We start from the raw sequence: 18,104 nt of genomic DNA on the forward strand, positions 1-18,104 counted from the left end.
CATGAACCGGGGGCAACTTGATAGCGCTGCCCTCTGCAAGCCGAATGCGGGGAGATGATACGGATGCGTTCCCTCGGAGACGACCCTGGCGTGCACCCTAGCGTGCACAGATAGTCTCTCGCCAGGGCCGCATGGAGGATACGCTCCGCTGAGCCCTATAGCGCGGCGCGAGCACGTGTTCGTCTGTGCATGGCAAGGGACAAAGGAACCGAGCAGCAACTTGCACATATGTATGACTATATACCGCTGTACGACCTGGAGGCACGGTGACGTCGATAGCCGGGCGAAAAGGCATGTACTGTACGTGTAGCGTATTGCATTCGCGGCGTTGTACTTGTTTGCTTGTGATTTTGCCCGGCATCCTCGGTATCAATTGTAAGAGCGCAAGAAGCTCACAAGGTGCACACGCTAACTTCGCTGATTAGCAAGAACCATCATATATCCTTGTTAGAAGGTGATGTTATTCAAACGGTGTGGACAAAACAAACCCATATGTCACCGTAGGCGTCAATGTCTTTTAATATACCACGCTAATGAGTTCACTAGCGAAGTGAATAGAAGCTTCTTTCGAGTTGCCTTCGAAGGTTCAAGCTGCTGTTCAGCACTGATTACTGATTACTGATTCAGCACTGATTTTACTGATTACTGTCGGACTATGCTATGACGCCATGGGCCACATTCTGCTATGCTATGAATACATTTTTATGTATTCATAGCATAGCAGAATGTATGAATACGTTTTTATGAATACAAGTTTTTTAGGAAAAAATAGAAGTCAACAACGCACTGCAGCACACCCATTCCACACGCAGTCTCTCTGCTACATCTGCAAAGACACCATCAAGTCGTAGCAGCTGCTTTCACTGTGTGCTAGGCTTTCCTCTCATTAATTAGTAATGTGCCATTTCAGGTGCTGGCACTAACAGCATATTTCGCTATTTTGGTTGCAAAAACCCTATTGCAGTTTTCTTGCTTGCTCGAAGTTTGCTTACTACATCTTTTTTATTATTTATGACGGGCAGACAAGACGCTCTGGCTCAGTAGCTTTCGCGTTGCGTTGCTGAGCACAATGTCGCGAGATCGATTCTAGGCCACGGCAGCCGCATTCCGATAGAGACGGAATACAAAAATGCTTATCTACCGTGCTTTTGGCGCACGCTATAGAACCGCAGCTGGTCAAAATTATTGCGGAACCTTCCACTACGGCCTCCCACATGACCTACTGTCCGGTTTCGGGACGTTAAATCTCGTAAAGTTACGTAAAAGACTGGCAGGTTTCGGAGAAAGCGTGTGCCTTTCCAAATGCGTGCCGCACGAGCTGGACCGGTATTTTGTAGCGATGCCTTTTTCGATGGACCAACGCTGTCTCTTTTCGCGCTTTGTCGCTGGTCATAGCAACGCTCCGGCCCCGTTATCAATGTGAACAGCCGGTCGTGACCAGTAGATCATGCGAATGGCATAGAAACGATCGGAAAACACTTGTAATGGTATGCCGCTTCTGTGCGTTTGTGTTGTCCGGAAATTTGGCTGGATCTTATTTTACGGGCCTCCTACACACAAGGTCCGACCGTTGATTCTTTTGGAGCGAGAAACATAGCGCTTTTGTTTGGCCTGTGAAAATTTGTGGAAAACATAGTATGCCGGTTTTGCCTTTTGAACAAACAATGTTTTTAAGCTCAAAGACTTTGTGATTCATTTTTTAGACACTCACAAACAATCTTCATCCAGAAGCCCGATTTTTTTCTTTCTTTTCATTGGCATCGATTATATATGGCCCAGTGATTTTTGTGCAATCTCCAAGTGATGCACTAAAATTCAATATTCGAGCTATATTTCCAACTAATGATTATTCTGGTTATATTAAAATAATACTGAATAGTGTTTTTACACATTTAACACCGTATTTTACTACCCGGAAGCGCTTGAATTCGGCCTATTTCGTGCCGGTGTTGCCTTTTGAACTAACAGTGCTTTTGAATTTTAGGACATTGTGATTAATCTTTAAGCCACTCGCAAACAGTTTTTATCCAGAGGCCAGATTTTCTTTCCTTTTCATTGGCGTCGATCTTATACGCCCAAGGTTACTATGTGCAATCTTTACAATATCCACTAAATGTGAAAATTCGGGATATATTCCAACTAATTATTCTTTTGATACAAAAATAATACTCAACGATATTTTTCCAAGCAATGCTAAGATACGGCCATCACCATCATCATCAGCCTATTTTTATGTCCACTGCAGGACGAAGGGGTCACCCTGCGATCTCCAGTTACACCTGTCTTACGTAAGCTGATTCCAACTTGTGCCTTCAAATTTTCGAATTTAATCACGCCACCTAGTTTTCTGCCGCCCTCGACTGCGCTTCCTTTCCCTTGGCATCCATTCTGTAAATCTAATGGTCCACCGGTTATCTACCCTGTACGTTAGATCGCCTGTCCAGCTCCATTTTTTTTTCTCTTTATGCCAACTAGAATATCGGTTATCCCCGTTTGCTCGCTGATACACACCGCTCTCTTGCGGTCTCTTAACGTTACGCCTAACATTTTTCGTTCCATCTCTCTTTGCGCGGCCCTTAACTTGATCTAGAGCATTTTTGTTAACCTATAAGTTTCTGTCTCATATGTTAGCATGGATAGTATGCAATGACTGCACACTTTTCAACGACTGTGGTAAGCTCCCAGCACTGACCTGTACTATGTTTTGCTGGATGCTTCGTCGCTCGCCGAGGCGGGTGCCGGTGAAGCCATCGGAAATGCGGCGTCGTGCGGCGGCTTGTCCCGGAAGTAGGGCGCATCTGCTTCACTCACGTGTCGCTTGGTCGGAAAATACTACAGCCGTAACAATTTTTCTTCGTTGTTTACAGCGCTTTAGGGATGTTGTATTTTCATGATTGGTAAGGGCTTTTATGGTAATCAGAACCCGTATGCGATATTTTTTTTTACATAGTGTTTTCTCAATCACCGTGTTTCCAGCGCGCGCTGCTCATGATCGCGACGCTGTCAGCACGGCCATGAAGAATTTTAAGCATGAATTGCGTTTAGCTCCCGTTGTCGACGACCTTCCAGTGACCTTGACCCAAAAGCCAGTGCCGTTATCTGGGCATCGTTGCGAGAACAAAGCGAGATCATCCGGGCAACCATTGAAAACTTAAGAAAACGCGGTCTCTGGCCCCAAACCATTTGTACAGGACCGCATCACATACGCTAACTGCTACCCAAACAAGTCACAAAAAATATTGCTTCTGATTTCTTCCTAATATTTGTTCACACTATAGCTGAAGCTGCATCTTCAGGTACGCTGAAGTTTTATTTGTCATTTCCTATAGGCGACGTTCAAAAGGTGAATACAGGGCACCATACACTTGACTGTCATCTTTTGGCGCTGAGACAGGGTTGTCTGTGCTATTTTCAATGCCGGCGGTCCGTGAATTCTGCGGCGCAGGTTTTGCGCCACCCCCTTCGAGAGATGGCGCCACGCTGCGTGACCAGGCCGGCAGCGTCCGGCGCGCCGCGGATGGTTGTGAGATGGTTATGAGTAGTCGTTGTAATTATTCCAACCAATCTGCTTTGCCTGTAACCATTTCATTCATGCTTGCATCTCCTCTCGATTACGGGACAGCCAGCGTTCTTTTCTTTTTTTTTGTCTACCCACAAGATATCTCCGGCCTTCTTGGGCAGTTTACGGCACAATAGGCATGTATATATATATATATCTTAAGGTGAGAAAAAAAAAGAGATGCCGAGCTCCCGGGCAACTAAAGTGTCGCTAGAAAGCATAAAACTGCCGGCTTCCGGCACAAGGGAACTTACTTCCGGTGGCTTCAGTTCAGGGCGCTCGATGCGCTATCCAGCCCCATAAAATCGACATCAGTGGCTTCCAGTCAGAATTCCGCATCTAATACCTGCTATATTGCCATGGCAGCACTTAACCGCTAAAAGCTGCGTTTGCTGTGTCCACCCATTTGTCTTTTGCCCAGACAAAGGGGTGTGCTTTACTGAAAACTGCTGAGTGCATTTAAGAGTTGAACTTGTGATCTTTCTGCAACTGTTTTATTGAAATGAATGCTGAATTTTTAATGAGATTGTCAAATGATTCAGCAGCCTGTAGAACATAGTTCTATAGCTTCGTTCCTGTTAGTTATCATTGAATTTACAAAAATTTTGAAGTTAATCCAGGACTTGAAACAGTCGTCTAGCTGCGGCGTTGAAGAAATAATTCAAAGCTTTTGAAAAACACTGCAGTATATTCATCTGTCTTATTAATGTACCTATTCACCCAATTTCTTAAAAGTGCATCATTACATGCAGATTGGAAGCCAGGGAAAGTAGTCCCTCGTTTTAATACTGGTAATCCACATTGACCTCTTAATTATATACCTATTTCACTAACAAGCATTCCCTGCAAACTTCTTCAGCACGTAATCTACTCGAACCTTGTCTCCGTTCTAGACTCATTTTTCACTCCTCAGCATGGTTTCCGTAAAGGTTACTCCTGTGAAACACAATTAATATTCTTCATTACCAACTTAGCTTCCTCTTCAGACAAAGGACTACTAGTTGATTGCATCTTCCTAGACTTTACCAAGGCGTTCGGCAAGGTTCCACACCAACTGCTGCTGCTGCAAATCAGTGCCCTAAATATATATCTATAGAACATATAGAAGTGGATTGAATGCTTTCTTACTAACCGTACGAAATTTGTTACTGCAAATGATTCAGTGGCGCAGCATTGCGCAGTTGAATCAGGTGTACCACAGGGCTCCGTTTTAGGACCATTGCTATTTCTAATATATAATAATGACCTCCCCGGTGCAATTAATTCTTCAATTAAACTCTTCGCAGACGACTGCATCCTTTACCGTGTGATAAGAAATTCACATGACTCGTTTCATTGTATTTCAGTGTATTTCAGAGGCTACATCAGGCAATTCAGTAGTGGATGAAGACGGTGTGTGTTTCGAAAATAAGTTGTTCTTCAGAAAAATTGACAGTTTATTGCTTTTTTGCCAGTAATTTGCCACCCTGCACAAAACATTCCTCTAATTTCTATAAAGACAATTAGGTTTAACTTTATCAAGCTCAAACATCTTATTGTCCAGTGCACATCAGTTGAGCGCAGCCATAGTATCATGGGATCATTCTATATGCTCTCCACAAGTTCATTAATGCATCATCAAGATTAAGTGGCCAGGGAGGCTGTGACGAGGAGCGTGTGTTGTGCGATTTCACACCTTAGGAGCTAATAGGAATAAAGGTGGCTCGTGACGTCACGCTTGGGCGCTCACAGCTGGCAGTCCACCAGAGGAGTGGAGGGAATCGCACTGGGGGGGGGGGGGCACGCTATGGCGGACTTGGCAGATTGGCTGTGGCGTTTGACAGGTTCAGACGTCTTGTGAAGGCGCGCGTCTTGGAGTACAGTTTAAAGAGGATGCAGTGCTGTCAACGAGCGGCTTGCGAAGAGATAATGCACACGTATTTCCGTCGTATCAACCAACATATCGACCAATAAGGTTTTGTTATTTTCTTTTTCGTTGTGTGTAGGGTAATACTTCTTTCTGTATACCCAATTCTCCTTGTGGGTATGAAATATGTTTTGAGGCCAAAGACAAAACTAACAGTGCCAGCTGGTTCAACAGTCCATTGTAAGAACCTGCTTCTGTCGCAGTAAATAAGCTCAGAGCCAGAAGACTCGCTGAAGTTCGCTGTTTTTTTTTTGCAATATCAAATATGTGGACGCTCCAGGCGCATTTTTGCCGTCGCCGTGATGTTCCTTATAAAGTCCAAGGGCAATAAGAGTGTCGCCGCGCACCGCAGGCTGTAGGTGCGAGTGAAAGCACGCGAGCGAGCCGACGATTGCGGCTCAATCTCTCGCGCGCAAGGGAGGAAAGCAGGGAAGAAACGCGACGTCTTCCGTCGCGCGAAAGGCCCCGGGGGAGGGGAGCAGCGTTGCAGCGACTGCGTATTGTGAGACCACGCACGAGGGGCGCCGACAATCGCGGCTCAATTTCGCGCGTGCATGGGAGGAAAGTGGGAAGGAAACGCGCCGTCTTCCATCGCACACAAGGCACCGGGCGATGGGAGGGAGGGTGGTGGTGTTGCACTCCGGCAGCAACTGCGCCCAAACTGCTATCCAGTCCCCCATTAAGCGACCGCGTACACCCTAGCTTGAAAGCGATCTGTGTCGGGGGCTCAGTCTAGGTGCGACGGCGACTCATACCTTTGCGCGTGGTACGTTCTCGCCGCTCTTGTGTTGAAGCGATAGACAGCACGAAAGTTACCTCGCTCTCTGCTGATGCCACGCTTCCTCAAGCCAGCGTTTTGGCAGCGAGTGTCCGCGGTCATCGAATCTAATGTGTTCATGTTTGCCTGTGCGCGCTGACACCATGGTTTTTAATTAAGATAGTAAGCGAATGTTTGCAAGTTTATACGGCCGATAAAACTACTATCCTTACTTCACATAGCTGTCTACGTATTTGCTATCGGAATCAGTGGTTCGCCTTTCGGGCGAGACTGCGACACCACTCTTCCAGAAGGGATAAGAGTTCTTCAGGGCGCACATTTAATATCAGAGCTTTCAACATTTGTTCCTTGGAGTAACATAGACAGAGCACTGCCTACTTATCATGCATCCACATAAAGTATTAGTGACATATTGTGTCTGGCTTTCCTTTGGCTGTTCTCTCTGGTATCGCAAATTTTGTCTGGCGATTATCGTTGTGCTTTTCCACACTTGACATGTCGTCAAGGGCCAGTACGCAACGTCAAGGCGTATGGAGGCCCCGGTTTGGGGGCACTGTTTACGGTATATTGACGCCAGCGCTGCTGGTGTCAACATTCCCTTCGCCTGGGCGGACACTGCTTCTGATCTCCGGCCTAGTAGATTCCTCTGTAGGCGCACACAGTTTCGGTATAGCGAGTTTCCATATAATTAGTGACTCCATACAATTATTGACCTGGAGTTTCGAAAAGCAAGCGCTATACAGTCTTCAGAAATTGTAGAATCCTAGCCAGCTCGTCGCAAAAAATAGCAACGGTATACAAAATGGTGACCACGGAGGCTACCCACACTGGGATATAACCCAAGAAGCCCCACAATATCCTGCCGTCTCAGCCGTCGCTCTGAAGCTCCCGTGTTTCTGGTCTACAGACCTACTCTTTGGTTCGCGTAAGCGGACGCACAATTTTCAACCTGGAGAATAGTGTCCGAAGAAACGAAGTTTCATCACGTTATTGTGGCCCTAACACCAACCGAAGCAGACGAGGTACGTGGTATTATCCTCGCCCTTCTAAACGGGCATCATTAGGAGGCGCTGAGACGCGAGCTCGTCCGCCGCACCACCCTCTCCGAGTGGAAGCACCTGCAACAGCTCCTAACGGCGCAAGAGCTGGGTGACCGCAATACCATCGTGGCTACTACGCAGCATGCGGCAACCTTTAGGCGAGAACGCATCGAAGATGGACTACACCCTGCTCCGCCAACTGATCCTCAAGCGTCTCCCTGCATAGTGTGCATGGTTCTGCAAGCGGCGGGGGACTTGCCCCTCGATTATCTTGCAGTTATTGGAGGCAGGTTGTGGCACCGGTGATTTCTGCTTTTTACAGCACCGCAAAAGTGAGTGAAGCTTCTTCCAATTCATTGTCTGAGAATGTCACTGCAGGAGTATGTCGCTAAATGTGGAAGTCGAGCGGATTCAGCGCCTTCTTGAAGCACTCAAGAATCAAAGCGAGAGACGCCCTCCACCCCACGCAATCACGCGTCATCTTCTCCTGGCACTGCACGTATCTGCTGGTACCATCGCCGCTTTAGAGAAAATGCAAGAAAGTGCGTGGTGCCCTGCGCCCGTAAGGAAAACATGCCGGCTACGCACTAAAAGTGGCTGGTGCGCAGGCCCAATGTCACGCCGCTGTCGGAATTTCCACTTCCAAAAAAGTTAGTTTTTAACAGATCAGCAGACACCGTCTAAAAGCTAGAATCCGCCAACTTCACAGAAGAATTTGCCTGAAGTATCTGGCAGATCCAAACCCCGTTTATTTTATGTCGTGGACACAGGTGCCGAGGTCAGTGCAATTTCGGCGACGCGTGTGGATCGCCAAGGCCACGCCACATACATTTACAAGCCATGAACGGCACGCGAATTGCAATGTATGGAGAGCTAGCTCTAATGGTAGACTCTGGGCTGTGCAGAACCTTTCGTTGGGTATTCATTGTGGCGGACGCGGAGCAGACGATTATTTGAACCGACTTTCTTCGCCACTTCGGTCTTATTGCAGACGTCCGGAATCATTGCAACGAGATGCTACAACGCGCTTGAGGTCCACGGCATCACAGCCTTCACGGAAATTAGGACGTCAACGCTCCTTCAAGCGGAACGACCAAATGTTCACCCCGTCATCACGGACTTGTTGAAAGATTTGCCCTGTCTCACATTTCATCTGAACAACACACGCACTTTCAAGCAGAGCGTGGCACATCATACCGGGACGTCGGGACCACCAGTGGCGCGCTCGTCCTTGCCGCCTGCCACCCGAGAGGCTGAACTTTGCCCGACGAGAATTCGAACATATGCTAGAACTCGGTATCGTGCGCTTATCCTCAAGCCCATGGTCATCCTCGCTCCACATAGTCCCAAAGTGGGCCTCCAGGTGACTAGTCCCCATGCGGAAACTACCTTTCCCTCAACAAGGTAACGCACCCCCAAACTGCTATCCAGTCCCCCATTTGCATGGCTTTGTCGGAACACTACACGGAGCTGCTGCCTTCTCCAAAGTTGAAATCAAAGCTTATCACAAGATAACTGTGGAAAAGGCTGATAATCCAAAGACAGCACTCACGACAGCCTTCGTTTTATTTTAGTTCACCAGAATGCCTTTTGGACTCCGTAATACATCGCAGATTTTCCAGCAGTTTATTGCGGAGGCGACCCGAGGCTTGGATTTCTGTTATGCATAGGTCCACGACATCGGTTAAGTGATTAAATGAAAGCCGCTGAATGACCTTCTCTCAACCCCTGGACGAGGCACAGCACCGCCTTCAACACAATCAAGGATCATCTGATGACTGCAGCTCATCTCAGTCATCCGCAGCCTGACACATCGACCCGCCTCATAGTGGTCACTTCCAGCAATGATATGGGTGATATTACAGCAATGCATTGGTGATGAATGGAAGCCTTTCGCTTTTTTTTCTTCGAAAACGCTCTCTTCTGCACAAACCGAGCACCGTATCTACGGACATGAGTTACTCGCTATCTATATGGCAGTGAAATATTTCCGCCACTTTCTGGAGGGTAGGTCATTCTGTATTCTCAGTGGTCGCAAGCCACTGACCCACAATTTCACGACCCAGTCAGGGTGATTGTCAACAAGAGAAATTGGAGAACTGGCACTCATTTCAAAATTCTACACTGATATTCGCCATGTCAATGGCTCTGAGAACGCCGCAGCTGACGCACTCTCACGTGCAAAAATGAGCACTTTCACTTTGAACTCAAGTTCTATCGACTTTGACAAATGGTATTAGAACGAAGAGAGGGTGAATAGCTCCGAGCGCTATGAAATCTTCAAAGACTCGTTTTTCAAGACGTGTCCTTGAAGACATGCACGCGGATACTCACATGTGACATGTCCCCTGGCACACCACGCCCACTTGTACCGAAATATTTGCGCTACTATGTATTCGACTCTCTCCACTCTTTTTCCCACCCGGTAATCCACGCAACGCAAGCCGTTGTGACCACGCGATACCTGCTGCCAGTCATCAGTAAAGACGGGCGAAAATCTTCCCGCACATGCACTCACTGCCAACGGCTGAAAATACATCGTCACACTGTGACTCCATTATCAACCTTCCAGCTACCAGACGCCCGACTCAGAGAAGTCCACATCGAAATAATTGGCCCTTTGCCACTTTCCCAAGATTGCTACTACGTTCTTACCGGTGTCGATCGCTTCACTCGCTGTCGGGAAGCCGTTCCGATGCGAGATATATCTGCCGTGACCGTCGCAAAGGCACTCCTGCAGACATTGATTGCACGCTTCGGAGCACCATCCACCATTACAGCAAACTGTGGACGCCAATTTGACTCTTCCCTTCTCAAGTAACTTCACGTCTCCTTGGCACACATCGTATCCGCACCACCGCATACAATCCAGTAGCTAACGGCCTGGTTGAGCGAACGCATAAACAGCTGAAGTCTTCTTAACTACCTACGGAGAACCATCTCGATGGACCGAAGTGCTGCTGATTGCTCTTCTCGTAATGCCCAGAACACTGAAAAGTGCCTTGCGATGCAACAGCGCTGAGTTGCTCTATGATACCACCTTTCGCTTTTCCTGGCAAGTTTGCAGAAGCTAGCAAAAGCGAGCACTTGCCCGACCCTCTCCAGTATGTTTTACGCTTGCGGACTATGATGGGCAGCCTCCGTCCCCCACCGACTCTAGTGATGGAGACTGCTCTTGTCTACGTGTCTAAAAACCTATGTAACTGTACCCACGTTTTCCTGCGCCGCGATGCTGTGAGGAAACCCCTTCAGCCACAATGCCACGGCATATTCAATATACTTCGTCGCAACCCGAAAACTTTCACAATTGAAATTCGTGGATGATCTGAAGTAATCTTCGTAGACCGAGTGAAACCGGCGCACGTAGAGCAACAGCTCAACGAAACCGCTACCAAGCCATGCCTAAAGCTGGAACCGCATGGCGCGTTTTTCGCGAGCGAAAAACGCGACGGGCGGCAAACGCCCGCGTTGCCGCCGACGCGCGAGCACCCGTACGAAAAAAAGGAGCGGCGCGAAAGCGCCGCGTTTTCCGGGTTGCCAGATAACATAACTCTCAACGACATGTATTGTCTCTGTTAGCGCATATATAATATGCCCTTAAACTTACAGAACACTGCAATAAAAATAATCTGAGTGTAATTAGACAGCGACATTTCTTTCCGAAGTGTATTTATCAAGCTTAATTTCACGCAGCAATATTGTGTGCGAAACTGCGACTATGTACCGTCCGCATGCTGAGAAGCCACTGCTTGTTTACAACTTCACATATAAAAAGGAGGGCCGGCCGCTTACTACCGAGCAGAAGAGGCGATTGCTACTATTAAGGGGGATGCTGATAATGAAGCAAGAAAAAAGGCGGGTCAGGAGGTACATGTGGGTGCGGCCTGCCTGGTTGAGAAGAGAGCGAGCACCACACACTGGTAATATTATTAGCAAATTGTCTTGCCAGTATTAGCGATGAGACGCGACGCTTCTCCACTTTAGTTATTAGGGCCTCGTTGAAGGTTGCTTTGTTCATTTTAGGTGAACACGATGCGCGAACCAACACGATGCGCGAACGAAATCACGGTAGCACACGTTTTCCTTGACGCGCGCGCCAGTTCTGCCGAGAGAAAAAAAATTCCGCCAAGGAGGTTCCGTCGAGGATGGATGGATGGATGGATGGATGTTATGAGCGTCCCCTTTGGAACGGGGCGGTGGCTTGCGCCACCAAGCTCTTGCTACTATGCTGCCTAATATCCTACCTAGGTTAACCAATGAGAAACAAAAAAAAAGACACTATGAACTACCACGTCCAAATTTTCTGATACCCTATTGCGAACTGTGCTTTTGTACGTCTCCGTCTTTTGTCGTTTCCCTACTTTTCTTCCACCAATCCTCCAATCGCCTCTTACTGATGTCTATTGCGGACCTGTTTGCTTTACCATTGCTCCCGCTGAACCCAAGGGCTTCAAGGAGGCCAGTGGTGCCTAAATCGACCGCTGGATAGACGTCTTCACATTCTAATAAAATATGCTCCGTCGTTTCCCTAGCTTTACCGCAGCAAGCACATGCTTCCTCTTCCTTCTTATATCTCGCTTTATAGGTGCGTGTTCTAAGGCATCCCGATCTCGCTTCGAAAAGTAATGAGCTTCCCTTTGAGTTATCATAAATGGTTTCTTTCCTAATTTCGTTTTTTCCCCTTAAGTAGTTACTCATGGCAGGTTTCTTTTCCATTGCCGCCACCCATGAGATTAATTCAGCCTCTCTGACTTTCCGCTTGACCTTCTTTGTTGCTGTGTTGCCCACCCCACAGGCCGCATACTTGCTGGTAAGCTTCCTAGTTCTTTTCCTCCACTGTGAATCAATGTTTTGCCTGTACAGATACCTGAACACTCTCCCAGCCCATTTACTTTCCTCCATATTCCTCAGCCGTTCTTCATACTCAATTTTACTGCGAGCTTCCCTCACTTCAAAACTAGTCCAGCCCATATCCCCTTGCACAGCTTCATTTGTAGTCTTCCCGTGAGCGCCCAATGCGAGGCGACCCACTGACCTTTGGTTCCCGTCGAGTCCTGATTGTACCCCTGATTTAAAGCAAACAACCGCATTTCCAAAAGTAAGTCCTGGAACCATTACCCCTTTCCACATACCTCGGAGGACCTCGTACCTATTGTATCCCCATAGCGCTCTGTGCTTCATTATGGCTGCATTTCTCTTCCCCTTGACTGTTATGGTTTTTTCCTGTGTTTCCATATATCCGTTGCCTTCGTTTATCCATATACCAAGGTATTTATATTCTGTTACCCGAGGTATTTCTTGGCCCTGTATCTCCACTGTCTGTTCACTGTTTTCATTGAACGCTGTCGAGATGCGCAGAGAGCAGGGCCATCTGGTGGCAAAAAAAGAACCAAAATGCCACGTGACCAAACGCCACGTGACTTACCTGAACTCTGATTGGTGGACGCGCCGCGCGACGCGTTTTTTTCTACTCCGAGCAGCAGCACGCGACGGCGCGATTTCGTGACGGAACATGCTGGGCACGCGTCAAAATGACGCGCGCGTTCCACCATCCGCGCGTCAATCGCGCCTGAAATCGCGCCATGCGGTTCCGCCTTAAGACTTGCACATCCGTGCGTCACGCGTTCAGGAAGAACTTCGCGCCAAACTATGCAATTTGGAGCATGAATGACTGTTCGCCTATACTTGTACTGCTTACATCCTTGCCTAATATACTCGCCTTTTCATTTTACAAGGAAGGGGAGTGGTGTGGGAACACACAGTTTCAGTTTAGCGAGTTTTGGTTTCGCTTACGGCCTCTCGCAACCACGAGTGGCCCCGGAATCCCGCCGGAGAGAACGAGTAAAATAAACACAGAGAACGAACGAGACGCTTCCGGCCTGGTAACAGAAGCGCTTGTGGGGCCTCCGCTATGCAGTCATGTACATCTACTGTAATAAATAGTAAAACAGTTCAATGCGACCATATAATCATCCTCTACACCTCCTTTCTCTTTCTCCTGCCTTAGACTCTCTTCCTTTTCTTCGATCATTTAGCGCAAAATTTGTGTACTGCTATTTTTGCAAGGCCGGACGTATACGAAAGACAAGTATGCGAGAGAAAAGACGATAGGTCATTGTGACCATGCCAACATGAGTAATGCGGCGAACTTTGCACAAAACGCGACCTCATTAAACTGTGCATTGAACTTTGCTTCGTATCTGCAGCTGAAAAAGGCACGATCCGCCCATTTTTGCGCTTGAGAGCACGCAGTGTCACCGGCGTTGCAGGAGGGCACTGTGTAGGCTGAATGGCTGCTGCTATATGCCAGTGATAAATATTCTTTGCCGCTTATGTACTGCCCTGCAAAGCCAGAATAAACAGAACCTTAATGGTACAGCTGTATCAAACAAGTCAGCACTCTTGTAATTCTTGTTCTGTCTTGCCAACTTATTCATGTTAACATGGCTTATCCGAGCTCCAGAACTTGAAGCTAGAATGGTTCAATGAAAAAGCTTGATAAAAGCGTGGTATATGATATAAAAGGCTGCACCATATCGCATTTATGCTATTCTAAGCACAAGAAATAAAAGCAAAAATGTTGACATCTACTTTTTTATAAATTCTGGGGTGGAAGGGAAGTTGAAAATAGCTATTTATTTCCTATACGAGCCATGACAGCATGTGACATCTTAATAGAGTGGGTCCACCACGATCTGTGTACTGGTGAAATTGTCTACTGCTTTTCGACGCCTCTGTGCATCACGATATCACAGTCCACTGAATGTCACCCTCTTTATTTTTCTCAAGGAAGTTATTATATATCTACCTGACACTAACGAAAAACAATATGTCTGTTTATACAGATAAAGTATTCTTTAAAGACGATATTTTTGTTCATTTGACTGTAAGAGATTCATTACTACGAGAGACTGAAGGACGAACTTCCTTTTTTTTTTCCTTTGACACCGAAACGTCGGTGCCGGTATGTCAGTATGACGATTTGGAAATCAAAGCATTTTGTCGTATAGGGGCCATTTTGGCAAGCAAACGTTCTCGAAAATTTCCAAGTTCAGTCTTTGGCTCCTTGAGGATACAATACAGTCCATCTACCGATAAAGAATCGAGTAGGCCCAAGAAGACACCAGTAAAATTCATATCACAGCGAGTTGTTGCGGAAACTTAAAAGCAGCATCACCCCCCGTCTTTTTTTCGTGCATTTTTGCGGCTTATCAAGCCTCCTTTCATGGCAGAGCCGCTTTATTGGCATTGCAGAAGCATTACTAACACAGTTCTCTTTTTTTTCTATGATGTCTAATACACAAGCAACGACAACAAAGTTGCTCACGCCAAAAGCGTAATGTTTTGTTCCAGGTGAGTATGCTATTTGGCAATCCAACCCACCATATGATCTCGTCCACATTAAGTTTTAGACCTCTTATAAAAAAGCCAGTTGCCAGACCTCTCACTAAGCCCCGTGATAAATTTTGGTTACACACCAGAGATAGAGAATTTATTGAGGAAACGCAGAATATCCTCTAGCTTGCTACTCTGCTCAAAGGGGAGGGGAAGAGGAGAAGAAAAGACACATTAGAAGTTGTAAAGCACCGTCCAAGGTGCTTTACACCTTGGCGTTATACCGCAAGAGTCTTCAAAAAGAATGAGTAGTAGCCGAGATATAAGCAAATGAAACGCTGGGAGGCCATACTGCGATCAGTGAAGCTACTTTCCTGCATCAGAGGCTCTCTCCTGTTGAAAAAGACGTACATCGACCAAGTAAAACTTGTTAAAAGACAAGGCGTTTTGGCTTCCATACGGAAGCCTTGTTCACAATCGGGCAAGAAAGGTTGAAGTGCCTGTTTAAATAGGCTTCAGCACGTAGTACAAGCACCGCACGTAAGAGGGGGGGAGGGGCAAAGGCGCCTCACACCATGACTACGCACAATACTGACTGGATAAGTCTACTCTAATCAGCCAGGAAAGAAACAGGAAGTCGCGTCTGTACCTGGAGTCCCGCGAGATACAATCAACAGGACACACGCTCAATCGAAACGAAGGAACCCTCCCACCGTCTTACGCCCGGTGCTTGCGCCACATGCTGAAACCTATTTAAACAGGCACTTCGACCTTTTTCGCCCCATTAAGAGCAAGTCTTCTGTATAGAAGTCGAAACGTCTTCTCTTTTAATAAGTTTTACTTGGTCGGTGTACGTCTTTATTTGTCATGTCTTATTCCGACCAGACGGGCTTCCGTCAAACTCTCGATTACTCTCTCCTGTTCCCTCGACCAGCGCCCGCAAGTGACATTACTCTCCTGCCTTCTACGACCAACGCTGAAGACCCACCTCATTTTGGTCCCAATTTTCGCCTACTTTCTTTTGTCTCCCTTCTTTCCTTGCTACACAGTGCACTTCCAGAGGCGTCTTTGTGTGTTCTGCGCTTATCGGTAATCCCCGAGCTGTTCGTCCTGCTTCTTTGTTCGCTGCAGGCGCTAGCGCGTGACGCGGAAGTACCATACATTTGAAGTCATCTTGTGGGTGGGCCGAGAGGCTTCTTTGAGATGAAGAAGCCTGGAATTCTGTGTGAGCTTTCAGCTGTTGTCACGGTGTACAGCGATGTAGTGCTTTGCAGACATCATCACCGTCTTGTGATTTAAGCACCGTGTTTTATTGTTTGCGATCTCCATACCTGGTGGAGTGATTTGTGGGAAAGGTCGAGCGAATGGGAATGGAGAATGAACAAGCACATATTATCCTTCTTTTTTACATCTAAATGTTTGCACTGATGACAATTTATTAGCATGAACTATCTAGGCTAGAGATTACCCATCTTTTTGGTCACTTAGGTTACTTAACGAAGTGGATAAGATGATTGCTGCGGCATGTGACTACATAAATATTAGTTTACGTGCGAAATCAATACTGGGAGCAGTAATTAGCGATTTCCATGACATTGTCCAATTTATTACGTTTTCACCTTGCGTAGCAGTCCTGCACGTATTTCTCGAGTTGGTGGTACCAGGCCATGGACTAAGCATAGTATGTCAGGATCCAGTGGAAAAGCGGTGCATTGCTAACAAGTTCTTAATGGGCATATTAAACAACGCCTTACCTGTCAGTGGTGTGCCCAGCAATCACATATATTTGTCGTGTTTGAGTGTAAACTAAGAAACATTTGTAGGATACCATGAAGATATCCTTCTGTGGAGGAAGAACACTCTTCCTATCAGAAACATGAGATATTTGGTGTTGTCCAGGAACGGTCTAGACACAGTTTTATTTGAAGAGTCCATACAAAAGGAGAGGGTTCTAAGAAACGTTCACAGTGGAAAAGGTCACACCAGCATTTCATGAATGAGCAAATGAGGGCTGCTCGAAATGCATATGGGAGAAAATTTTTTATACACCTCTTGATAGTGTTGCAAATTCTCAGTAACTGCGACTGTCCGCCATTCTCGAAAAATGTAACTTTGGTAAAGCTGCATCTATTTTCTGCGTGATCACTTCCCAGCCAGTAAAAGTTATTCAATTCGCAATTTCATATAAATTCTTGGGGCACACAACACCCACTTAAATGAACGTGTAGTAAGGCCCCTAATCAAATTTACTTGCAGCGATAGGCGGTAATGCTCCGATCCTTGTTCATATAAAATGTTTGTGCTTGTTCATTTTTGTCGTGCCAAAAGAAGCCAAAACCGCAACATTGAATTGTTCTGTTGCGTTACCTCCTAGATGCAGTAATTTCTTGTGAAATGTCCAGATATGTGCCCGTTGTACTTGCTGTGACTGTCACTCAGCTAATGCAAATTTTATATTTTATATTACGCGCATTCTTGAAGTTGACATTTCAGCATGTGAACAGAAGCTTTTCTTTTGTACCAGCTACAGGACTACTTGACTTGAACTTTTATGTGTATTTTTCATAAAATGTCAACAATATTCAGAGGGGCTCAAGAAAAGCAAATATCATTTTTGAAGTAAATGCTTGAAAGCTGAGACTAGCTCAGAATGGGCAATCTGCAGTAAGGGCATTAACCTTTTGCAGTCATGAGCATTGACCAGTTTTGTTGTCGTTCTGGTCAGAAACTATTTCATGCATTTAGACACATTCTAGAAGGAGCACTAATGTGAACAAACTGATAGTAAGTTATCTCAGATGCTTTCCTTTGTTCCTGAGGCCCTCGTAAAGTGTGCAGTCTCCAGCCAGCATAACATTGTGGGTGATAAACAGAGGACTTGTGTTCGATAGTATCCTCATCATCACTTTCTTCTTCAGTGCTCTCATCAGAGGACGCCTCAGAGGAATCCTATTAATATTCACCAAACGCATAATAGTCCTTTCCATAAAACACGTGCCAGGAAAGCGTTCCCCTTAGGTGCACTGTGGCCCCCAAAACTGGATAGGAATCTCGTGAAGTGCGCTGTCAAAAGAATTCTGCCCTCACACACAGATATTCCGAAGTGACAGTTGAAACGTTCCCCTAAATGCACCGCAATAAACACAAAAGACCAGCACATACACACATCTGGTTCGAACCAATAAGTTCGCGCGTCAGGAGAGGCCCGATACGTGACCACAAAGAGATAATCTAACAACATGCCTTAACTGAAGGATGAATGAGCCAACTTGCTTACTGAAAACACAGTTACTTGAAGCTAACACGAAAACACAGTAGTACTGTGTAATTCAATGCCCATAACAGGTGCTCTTTCTGAGTATATCCCGCCTCTTTTTACAGCATAAACGAAGTGACTAGCGTAAAACATTCTCTGCATCGTTACTAAGCAGATATATTGCGTAAACAAACTACAACGGAGTTGATAAAATATAACCGTTTATAACC

This window comes from Dermacentor variabilis, chromosome 1 (genome assembly GCF_050947875.1).
Source record: "Dermacentor variabilis isolate Ectoservices chromosome 1, ASM5094787v1, whole genome shotgun sequence".
Classification (NCBI taxonomy): Eukaryota; Metazoa; Arthropoda; class Arachnida; order Ixodida; family Ixodidae; genus Dermacentor; species Dermacentor variabilis.